The sequence below is a fragment of the Pteropus vampyrus genome, unplaced genomic scaffold (genome assembly GCF_000151845.1).
Source record: "Pteropus vampyrus isolate Shadow unplaced genomic scaffold, Pvam_2.0 Scaffold1000003401, whole genome shotgun sequence".
Taxonomy (NCBI): Eukaryota; Metazoa; Chordata; class Mammalia; order Chiroptera; family Pteropodidae; genus Pteropus; species Pteropus vampyrus.
In genome coordinates, this window is record NW_011917803.1 from 28,849 (window position 1) to 39,753 (window position 10,905).

The 10,905-nt window shown below is 36.1% G+C and overlaps 1 pseudogene; it reads left to right on the plus strand.

Moving 5' to 3' along the window:
• Nucleotides 1–4,587: 4,587 nt before the first annotated feature.
• Nucleotides 4,588–4,705, plus strand: LOC111735569 (annotated as a pseudogene).
• The last annotated feature ends 6,200 nt before the right edge of the window (nt 4,706–10,905 follow it).

Here is a 10,905-nt window from a genome sequence, read left to right on the forward strand (position 1 = left end):
ACCTCGCCATGCCCACTGTCCCCCATTGAGAAGGGAGATTTTTCCCTTAATTCCATGCTAGTACAATCTAAGGGTAACTAAGGATGGGAGGTGTCACCTTATCATTCTGCAGACCAATAATTTCACACAAATCATTAAACAGCAGAGCACACATTGTAGAGTTCACAGAGCAATAGGAAAATGTCACTTAGGACACCAAATGACATGGGATGACACTTTCAAGAAAAGGTTATAAATCCCAGGACTGTGTCTAACTGGCACTCTCTCCCTCTGGCTGAAGCAGGGTGCCGTGTGGCTAGCTGCCCTCTGCCGAGGCCCCCTGCCCTCTGCCGAGGCCCCCTTGGCCAGGAATTCAGGGCAACTCCAAGCCAACGTCAGGAAGGAACTTAATCCCAAATGAGTTAAAGTGAGTTACACAGTTTTGTTGGAAGCAACATACCATTTGTATTTCATATATTACTTTTAAAAAATTGTACATCGATTTCACCAATAGTCTTCACATTGTTGGGTAATACACATTTCCCATACTGCAAGTGGGACTGTATTTGGTGTGGTAAAACAAGAAGATAAAGATGTGGTTGAATTTATAAAGAATATGTCATTTTCAAGAAATTAAAATTTTTTTTCAATTACAGTTGACATTCAGTATTATCGTAGTTTCGGGTGTTCAGAATGGTGGTTAGACATTTACATAGCTTTCCAAGTGATCTCCCTGACATCATACGTGATTATTATGTCTTTGACTGTGTTCCCTATGCCAAATTTTACATCCCTGTGACTATTTTGTAATTGCCAATTTGTACTTATTAGTCCCTTCATCTTTTTCACCTAGTCCCCCAAACCCCTGTCATCTGTCAACCATCAGTTTCTTCTCTGTATCTATGAGTTTGTTTGTGTTTTATTTGTTCATTTATTTTGTTCTTTAGCTTTTACATAGAAGTAATTTCATATGGTATTTGTCTTTCTCTGTCTGATTTATTTCACTTAGCATAATACCTTCTTGATCCATCTATGTTTTTGCAAATGGTAAGATTTCATTCTTTTCCATGGCCAACTAATATTCCATTGTATATAAGTAACACATCTTCTTTTTCCAAACGTCTATCATTGGATATGTAGGTTGCTTCCATATCTTAGAATCCATTTACATTTAAAGTAATTATTGATACGTATGTCATTATTGCCATTTGTTAATTGTTTTTAGGTTGTTTTTGTACTTCTCTGTTCCTTTCTCATTTCTTGCTCTCTTCTCTTGTATGTTGATGACTTTCTGTAATGTTGTATTTCGGTTTCTATCTCTTTATTTCTTGTATATCTCTTGTACATTTTCACTTGTAGTTACCATGTGCTTCATACATACCAAGCTATTTGAAGTTAATGGCCGACAAAGCACATATTCTTGAAAAACAAGACTAATGGCAATTTATAACACAAGGCATGCATTTACACGCACACACACATACACAAACACAGATCGTCCCCCTCTGCCCCCCACACACCATATATCCACAAGGTCGGCATGTTTATGGCTAAAGTTAAGAACTAAAGAAGGTAACAGTAGGACATTTAAAATAAATCATTTCAAATTGACCCCAAATATGTGGCAATACTTAGACAAAACTTACTTTAATACAAAAGCTATAATAAAAGACAAAGAAGAACATTACATCATGATAAAGGGATCGACACATCAAGAGAACATAACCCTAGTAAACATATACGCACCCAACACAGGAGCATCTACATACATAAAGCCATTACTGTCTCATATAAAAGTAGAGATCAACAGTAATACACTCACTCATATTAGAGGACTTTAACACTCCACTGACACCAATGGACATATCTTCCAGACAGAAAATTAACAAGGAAACATTGGGCCTAAAGGACGCACCTGATCAGATGGATTTAGCAGAGACTTTCAGAGCATTTCGCCCCAAAGCAAAATTCACATTTTTCTCAAGCAAAATTTACATTCTTCTCAAGTTCATATGGAATATTTTCCAAGATAGACCACATATTAGGCCACTAAACAAGTATCAATACATTTAAGAAGATTAAGAAAAATTTAAGAAGATTGAAATTATATCAACCGTCTTCTCTGATCACAATATTATGAAATTGGAAATCAACTACAAGAACTGGAGATTATACACTCTTCTCTAGTGCACATGGAACATTCTCAAGGATCAATCACATACTGGGACACAGAAATAGCCTAAGCAAATACAAGAGGATTGAAATCATACCAGCCATATTCTCTGATCATAATGCTTTGAAGCTAGAGATCAACTTCAAAAAGAAAGCAGGAAGAACCTCAAATACATAGAGATTAAACAACATGCTACTGAAGAACAGCTGGGTCAGAGAAAAAATAAAAAGATCAAGAGATACATAGAAACGAATGATGATGATAGTACAACATATCAAAACTTTTGGGAAAGGGCAAAAGCAGACGTAAGAGGAAAGTTCATATCATTACAGGTCGATTACAAAAACCAAGAATGAGCCCAATGTTTCATCTTAAAAAACTAGAAAAAGAAGAACAAATGAAGCCTAAAGTCAGCAGATGGAAAGAAATAATCAAAATTAGTGCAGAAATGAATGAAATCAAAAACAAAACGTAGCAAAAAAACAATAGAAAAATAAATGCAACAAAGAGCTGGTTCTTTGAGAAGGTTAATAAAATTGGCAATCATCTGGCTAGACTCATTAAAGAAAAAAACATAAAAGACACAAATAAACCAAATCAGAAATGAAAGAAGGGAAATTATGACACACACCTCAGAAATACAAAGGATCATACAAGAATACTATGAAAAGGTATATAACACCAAATTTAATAACCTAGAAGAAATGGACCAGTACTTAGAAAGATAAAGCTTTCCCAGACTGAATCAAGAAGAACTGGAAGAATGATTAGCAGTATGGAAAATGAAACAATCATCAAAAGCCTCCCCCAAAGTAAAAGCCCAAGACCAGAAGGCTTCACCAGTGAATTCCACCAAACATTCAAAGAAGACTTAGTACCTATTTTCCTCAAACTCTTCCAAAAAATCGAAGAAGAGGTAATACTTCCCAACTCATTTTATGAGGCCAATATTACCCTGATAGCAAAACCTGGTAAAGATAATACACAAAAAGAAAACTACAGACCGACATCCCTCATGAACACAGATGCAAAAATCCTAAATAAGGATACTAGCGAACCAAATACAGCAACATATTAAAAAGATTATACGCCATGATCAAGTGGACTTCATCCCAGGGGCACAGGGATGGTTCAAGATACATACGCAAATCAATTAATGTGGTACACCACATAAACAAATTAAAAAATTAGAATCGTATGATCATATCAATAGATGCAGAAAAAGCCTTCGAGAAGATACAACATCCATTTATGATCAAAATACTTAACAAAATCGGTATAGAAGGAAAGTACCTTAACATAATAAAGGCCATATATGACAAACCCTCAGCCAACATTATACTTCATGGTGAAAAACTAAAAACCTTCCCTCTAAGATCAGGAACAAGGCAAGGCTGTCCACTATCACCATTCTTATTCAATATAACATTAGAGGTTCTAATGAGTGCAATCAGGCAAGGGAAAGATGTAAAAGGCATCCAAATAGGAAACTGTCACTATTTGCGCATGAAATGATTCACTGTATAGAAAACCCTAAAGACTACAAAAGAACACTACTAGAAACAATAAGCAAATACAGTAAAGTTTCTGGATACAAAATCAATGTTCAAAAATCCATAGAGTTCCTGTAATCTAATAAGGAAGTGTCAGAAAAAGAAGTAGAAAAACTCATTCCTTTTGCAATTGCAACAAAAAGAATAAAATACCTAGGAATAATTCTAATGAAACATGTGAAGGACCTATACTATAAGATACAAAGAAATAGAAAGATATTCCACATTCTTGGATTGGAAGAATCAACATAGTTAAAATGACCATATTACCTAAAGCATTATACAGATTTAATGCAATCCCCATCAAAATCTCATCGGGACTTTTTAAAGAAATAGAACAAAAAAATCATCATAATTGTATGGAAACACAAAAGACCTCAAATTGCCAGAGCTATCCTGAGAAAAAAGAACAAGGCTAGAGGCATCACTCTGCCCGACTTCAAATTATACTATAAAGCGACAATAATCAAAACGGCATGGTATAGGCAGCAAAACAGAAACACGGACCAGTGGAACAGAATCCAGAGTCCTGAAGTAAACCCATGTTTATATGGGCAAATAATTTTCAACAAAAAAGCCAAAAACATACAGTGGAGAAAGGAAATTCTCTTCAATAAACCGTGCTGGTAAAACTGGAAGGCCACCTGCAAAAGAGTGAAACTAGACTGTTCTCTATCACCACACACCAAAATTAACTCAAAATGGATTCAGGGCCTGAATATAAGACCTGAAACAATAAAATGCATGCAAGAAAACATAGGAACAAAACTCAAACTCGAAAACCTTGGACTTAAAGAGGATTTTATGAATTTGACCTCAAAGGCAAGGGAAGTAAAAGCAAAAATAAATGAATGGGCTACATCAACTAAAAAACTTCTGCAAGTCTACTGCCATACCACCCTGAACGTACCTGATCTCATCTGATCTCGGAAGCTAAGGAGGGTCGAGCCTGCTTAGTCTTGGATGGGACACCACCTACGAATACCAGGTGCTGTAGGCATTACAATAAATAAATAAATAAAAATAAATGAAAAGCTTCTGCACAGCAAAAGAAACTGTCAACAAGGAGGAGACAACCACACAAATGGGAAAATATATTTGCAAGCAACACCTCTGATAAGGGCCTAATATCCAAAATAATAAAGAACTTATACAACTCAATAACAACAAAAAAACGAACGATCAAATAAAAAAAAAATGGGCTGAGGACCCGAACAGACACTTCTCCCTAGAGTACATGGCCAAAAAATATATGAAAAGATGCTCAACATCGCTAGCTATTAGGGAAATGCAAAACCACAATGAGATACCATCTCATACCTGTTAGAATAGCTATAATCAACAGGACATGTAATAATAAATGTTGGAGAGGATGTGGAGAAAAAGGAACCCTCATACACTGCTGGTGGGACTGCAAATTGGTACAGCCAGTATGGAAAACAGCATGGAGGTTCCTCAAAAAACTAAGAATTGATCTACCATATAATCCGGTACTCCCTCTACAGGGTATTTACCCCAAATTCGTGAAAACCCATATCTGAAAAGATATTTGCACAACAATTTTCATAGCAGCATTATTCACGGTGGCCAGGACAAGGAAGCAACTGAAGTGATCTGTGATAGATGATTGGCTAAAGAAGCTTTGGTACATATATACAATGGAATATTACTCAGCCATAAGAAGAGATGAAATACTGCCATTTGCCACAACATGGATGCACCTGGAGATAATCATGCTAAACGAAATAAGTCAGACAGAAAAAGTTTAAAATCACAAAATATCACTTATATGTGAGATATAAACCTAAAAGCAACAAACAAACAGGACAAACAGAGACTCATGGACATGAACAATAGACAAGTAGTTACCAGAGGGTCAAATATGTGGTGACAGAAAGAAATCTAACTATGAGAGGTGAACATACAATGTAAATATATACATGCCTTACTGTTAAAATGTTCAGCTGAAACTTACCAGATTTCATTAATCAATGCACCATAAAAATTAAGTAAATAAATAAAAACAATAGAGATATTGAAAAGAAAAGAACTGGAAAATGCACAAACACATGGAGAGTAAATAGTATGCTACTGAACAATGAATGAGTCAACAATGAGATCAAGGAAGAAATCCAAATATATCTAGAAACAAATGAAAATGAAAACACAACTCAAAATCTATGGGACCCAATGAAAGCAATCCTAAGAGGGAAATTCATAGCCATACTGCCTACCTCAAGAAACAAGAAAAAGCTCAAATTCACAATCCAATCTTACACTTCAAAGAACTAGGAAAAGAACAGCAAGCTAAGCCCAAAATGAGTAGAAGGGAGGAAATAATAAAGATTGGAACAGAAATAAATGAAATAGAGTTTAGAAGAAAAAAAAAATACAAAAGATTAATGAAACCAAGAGCTGGTTCTTTGAAAAGAGAAACAAAATTGAGACACCCTTAACCAGACTTATCAAGAAAAAAGAGTGGACTCAAATTAATAAAATCAGAAATGGAAGAGGAGATGCAAGTACGAACTCCACAGAAATACAAAGGATCATAAGAAAATACTAGGAGCAATTATACGGCAACAAATTGAACAATCTGGAAGAAATAGATACATTCCTAGAAACATACAACCTCCTAAGACTGAGTTGAGAGGAAACAAAAAATCTGAACCCACTGTTTACCACCAATGAAATTGAATCAGTAATCAAAAAACTTCCCCAAAACATAGTCCTGGGCCAAATGACTTCAGAGGCTAATTTTACCAAACGGTCAAAGAAGAATTAACACCTATTCTTCTCAAACTATTCCAAAAAATTCAAGAAAAGAGAAAGCTACCTAATTTCTTTTATAAGGCTGCCATTACCTTGATTCCAAAACCAGACTAAGACATTACAAAGAAGAAAGAAAGAAAGAAAGAAAGAAAGAAAGAAAGAAAGAAAGAAAGAAAGAAAGAAAGAAAGAAAGAAAGAAAGAAAGAAAGAAAGAAAGAAAGAAAGAAAAATTAATTTACAGGACAATACCTCTTATGAACATTGATGCAAAAATCCTCAACAAAATATTAACAAACTGAATTCAATAATACATTAAAAATATCATGCACCATGATCAAGTTAGATTTATTCCTGGGATGCAAGGTTGGTACAATATCCGCAAATCAATGAATCTGATAAACCACATTAACAAATTAAAGGTAAAAATCATATGATCATATCAATAGGTGCAGAAAAAGGGTTCAACAAAATCCAGCATCCATTTATGGTAAAAACTCTCAGGAAAGTGGGAATAGAGGGAACATACCTTAACATAATAAAGGTCATATATGACAAACCTACAGCTAACATCATACTCAACAAGAAAGACTAAAAGAATTTTCCTTCATATCAGGAACAAGACCAGGATGCCCACTCTCACCATTTCTGTTCAATATTGTATTGGAAGTCATAGCCACAGCAATCAGACAAGAAGGAGAAATAGAAGGTATCCAAATTTGAAAGGAAGAAGTAAAACTCTCATTATTTGCAGATGACATGATTCTCTGTATAGAGAACCCTAAAGATTTCCTTGAAAAACTGTTGAAACTGATCAATGAATTTGATAAAGTAGTAGGATACAAAATTAATATTCAGAAGTCAGTTGCATTTTTATACACCAGTGATGAACTTTCAGAAACAGAAATTAAGAAAACAACCCCATTTACAATTGCATCAAAAACAATAAAATATCAAATTAACCAAGGAGGTAAAAACCTATTCTCAGAGAATTATAAGTCATTGAGAAGAGAAATTGAAGTAGATACAAATAATTGGAAGTGTATACCATGCTCATGGGTAGGAAGAATCAACATCATTAAAATGACCATACTACCCAAAGCAATCTATAGATTCAATGCAATCTCTTCCAAAATACCAACGGCATTTTTCAGAGCGCTACAAAAAATAATCTTAAAATGTATATGGAACCATAAAAGATTCCAAATAGCCACAACTATCTTGAGAAAGAAAAAGTTGGAGGTATCTCACTATTTGATATCAAACTATACAACAAGGCTACAGTAATCAAAATAGTAAGGTACTGGCATAAAAACAGATACATCGATCAATGGAACAGAAGTGAAAACCCAAAAATAAATCCACATCTGTTCACTAATTTAATATATGACAAAGGAGGCAAGACTATACAATGCAGTAAAGACTGTCTCTTCGATAAATGGTGTTGGGAAAATTAGACAGATATATGGAAAAAATGAAACTGTAATGCCTTCTGACATCATATACAGGAATAGACTCAAAATGGATTAAAAACTTAAATGTAAGAACAGAAATCATAAAACTTCGAGAAGAAAACATAGGTAGTAATTTGTCTGATATTGCTACTAGTAATTTCTTTTTGGATATATCTCCTCAGGCAAGGGAAACAAAAGAAAAAAAATAAACAAATGGGACTATATCAAACTAAAAAGGTTTTGCACAGCAAAGGAAACCATCAACAAAATGAAAAGACAACCGACTGAATAGGAGAAGATATTCCCTTATGATATATCTGATAAGGGGTTAATATCCAAAATGTATAAAGAACTCACACAACTCAACAACAACAATAACAACAAAACAAACAATCCAATGAAAAATGAGCAGAAGACCTGAGGAGATATTTCTTTAAAGGAGAAATACAGATGGCCAATAGAGATATAAAAAGATGCTCAGGAAAATGCAAATTAAACCCACGATGGTGTATTACCTCATATCTGTCAGAATGGCTATCATCAATAAAAGAACAAGAAGTGTTGGTGAGGAAGTGGAGAAAAGGGAACCCTCATACACTGTTGGTGGGATTGCAAATTGGTACAGTGCTATGGAAAAAAGTCTGTAGGTTCCTCAAAAAATTAAAAATAGAGCTATCTTTTGACCCAGCAATTGCATTTCTGGGTATTTATAAAAATAAAAACAATAATTCGTAAAGATCTATGCATCCCTATGTTCATGGCAGCACTATTTACAATAGCAAAAATATTGAAAAAACCTAAATGCCCAACAACAGACGATTGCGTAAGGAGGTTATGGTTCATATATACAATGGAATATTACTCAGCCATAAAAAATGAAATTCTACCATTTGCAACGACATCGATAGACCTAGATGTTCTGAACTATATGCTGAGTGAAATAAGTCAGACAGAAAGATAAATACCATATGATTTCACTTATATGTGGAATCTAAGGAATAAAAAGAACAAACTAATAGAAAACAGACTCACAAATATAGACGACACGTGATGATGCCCAGGGGGGCGGAGTGGAGGGGATCTAGGAAAATTGGGTGAAGGGTTAAAGAAGTACAAATTAGTAGTTGATAGATGGTCACAGGGATGGGGAACACTGCAAAGGGAATGCAATCAGCAGTAATGTAATGGCTATGTGTAGAGCCAGATGGAAGACAGAGGAATCAGGGGATTCGTTTCATAAACTATATAAATGTGTAACCAATGTACTGTATGCTTAAAACTAATAATGAAATAAAATAAAATGCTAAAAAAAAATGGCCTCTAAAATATATCCTTTGGGTAAGTAAAATTAAGAGATTTCATTGTGTGGTTGCAAGATGTGAAAGGAAAAAAGCTTCATACATAGGGTATGTGTATTATTAGTCCATTCCTGTGCTATGTATTGGTGTAGAACTAGAAAATTGACAGGTCCACAATACCTTCTCAGGAGCACAAGGGGTTAGATGTGTATTAGAATTCATCTAGTTTGGGAATTTTCAAGTGGTTGTACATGCTAAACTTGACACATTAATTAACATTTTGCTAGGCATTGTTCTCAAGGGAAAGCTCCCTTTCAACTTCAGGATGGGGTCGATGCTCAAATTCATGTGCCTTTGGTGTTGAGAGGTGAGGCGCCTTGGGAAAGTCATCCACTTGGAGTCGGGATTGTAAGTGAGCACTCCCACTCTCGCATCCGCAAGCTCGCTGAGCCCAGGGAAACAGGTGGGGCTAGGACCTCAGTGGTGACCACACCGAGAACCCAGTGGCTCTGAGAAGAAGAAACGTTCTCTTTGGTGGTAAGAGCCGAGTGTCAAGAAAGAAACCGCGGACGATGCTGCCGAAAGTGCTAATGATAAATCGCCACCCAGGCGCCGCTGGCGAAAGTGCTGAAGTGAAACCAGGGGCTGGGCCTAAGGAGCGATGCCGCGGGCGAGAAACAGCCGATCTGGCTACCAGCGGGCCTTAGACCAAGCGAGGCCCCTGCGTTCCGCGGCCGACGCGGGCCAGAGAGCATGCAACTCAGTGCTGCTGACACACACACACAGGAAATCAGCAGAAAAATTAATAGAACTTTAATAAACGTAATAAAACAAATAACAAATTCTAAAATGCAGATACAGCCTAAATTAAACAAACCGGACATGTCGACCTCTGCCAGGTCAAAACACTCTGAAAGAAAATGTGAAGAGCAAAAACATCCAGAGAAACTAACCCTACCGAGGAGGAATAGGAAACACCAAATGGAGGGCGCATCCTACGGTTATCGCTGTCATTCGTAAACCAGTGCCTGGTGCTTATCCTAAACCGGGGTTTCTGGGACTAGGAAGAAACGGTCGCCGCTAAACCAGAACACCCTGGTTTCTGTGGGATTGAAATCAGAAGCAGGCCAAAGGGTAACAGGCAAAATCGAAAGCGGCTGCACAGGAGTAGCGTGGCCAACAGCGACACATTGCGGGGTTAAGAAAGCAGCGGAGCTTTGATGTGCAAAGAAACCGCGAGCTGGGCTTTACCAAAAACTAGGACCGGTAGAAAACGCAGCACCGGTGCACTCACCACTGCTCTGGCAGAGGCCAATAAAACAGGTAGGAATCACAAGTGGTGCCACGACTCAGCAAGGGAGGGCAAGGCGCAAAGAGTGGCGTAGAGGCCAAAGGCAGATATTCTTTCGGTGTGTTCAGCGGCGCTGCCACCGGGACACTGCCGGTCTGTTGTTAATCAGTAGAAATACTGGAGATGTTAAAAAATTTTAAATGTAACAAATTAAAATACTATATTTGTTCACATAGTAAAATAAAGTAAAAGTAAATAATTTAATTAAAAGTTTTAAAATAAAACCAAATATACATTATAGTTTAAAAAGTAAAATATGTAAAAGAAATGAAAATTTTCATAAAAATTTTAAATCAAAAATTGTGTATATTGTATGCTCGCTATATTT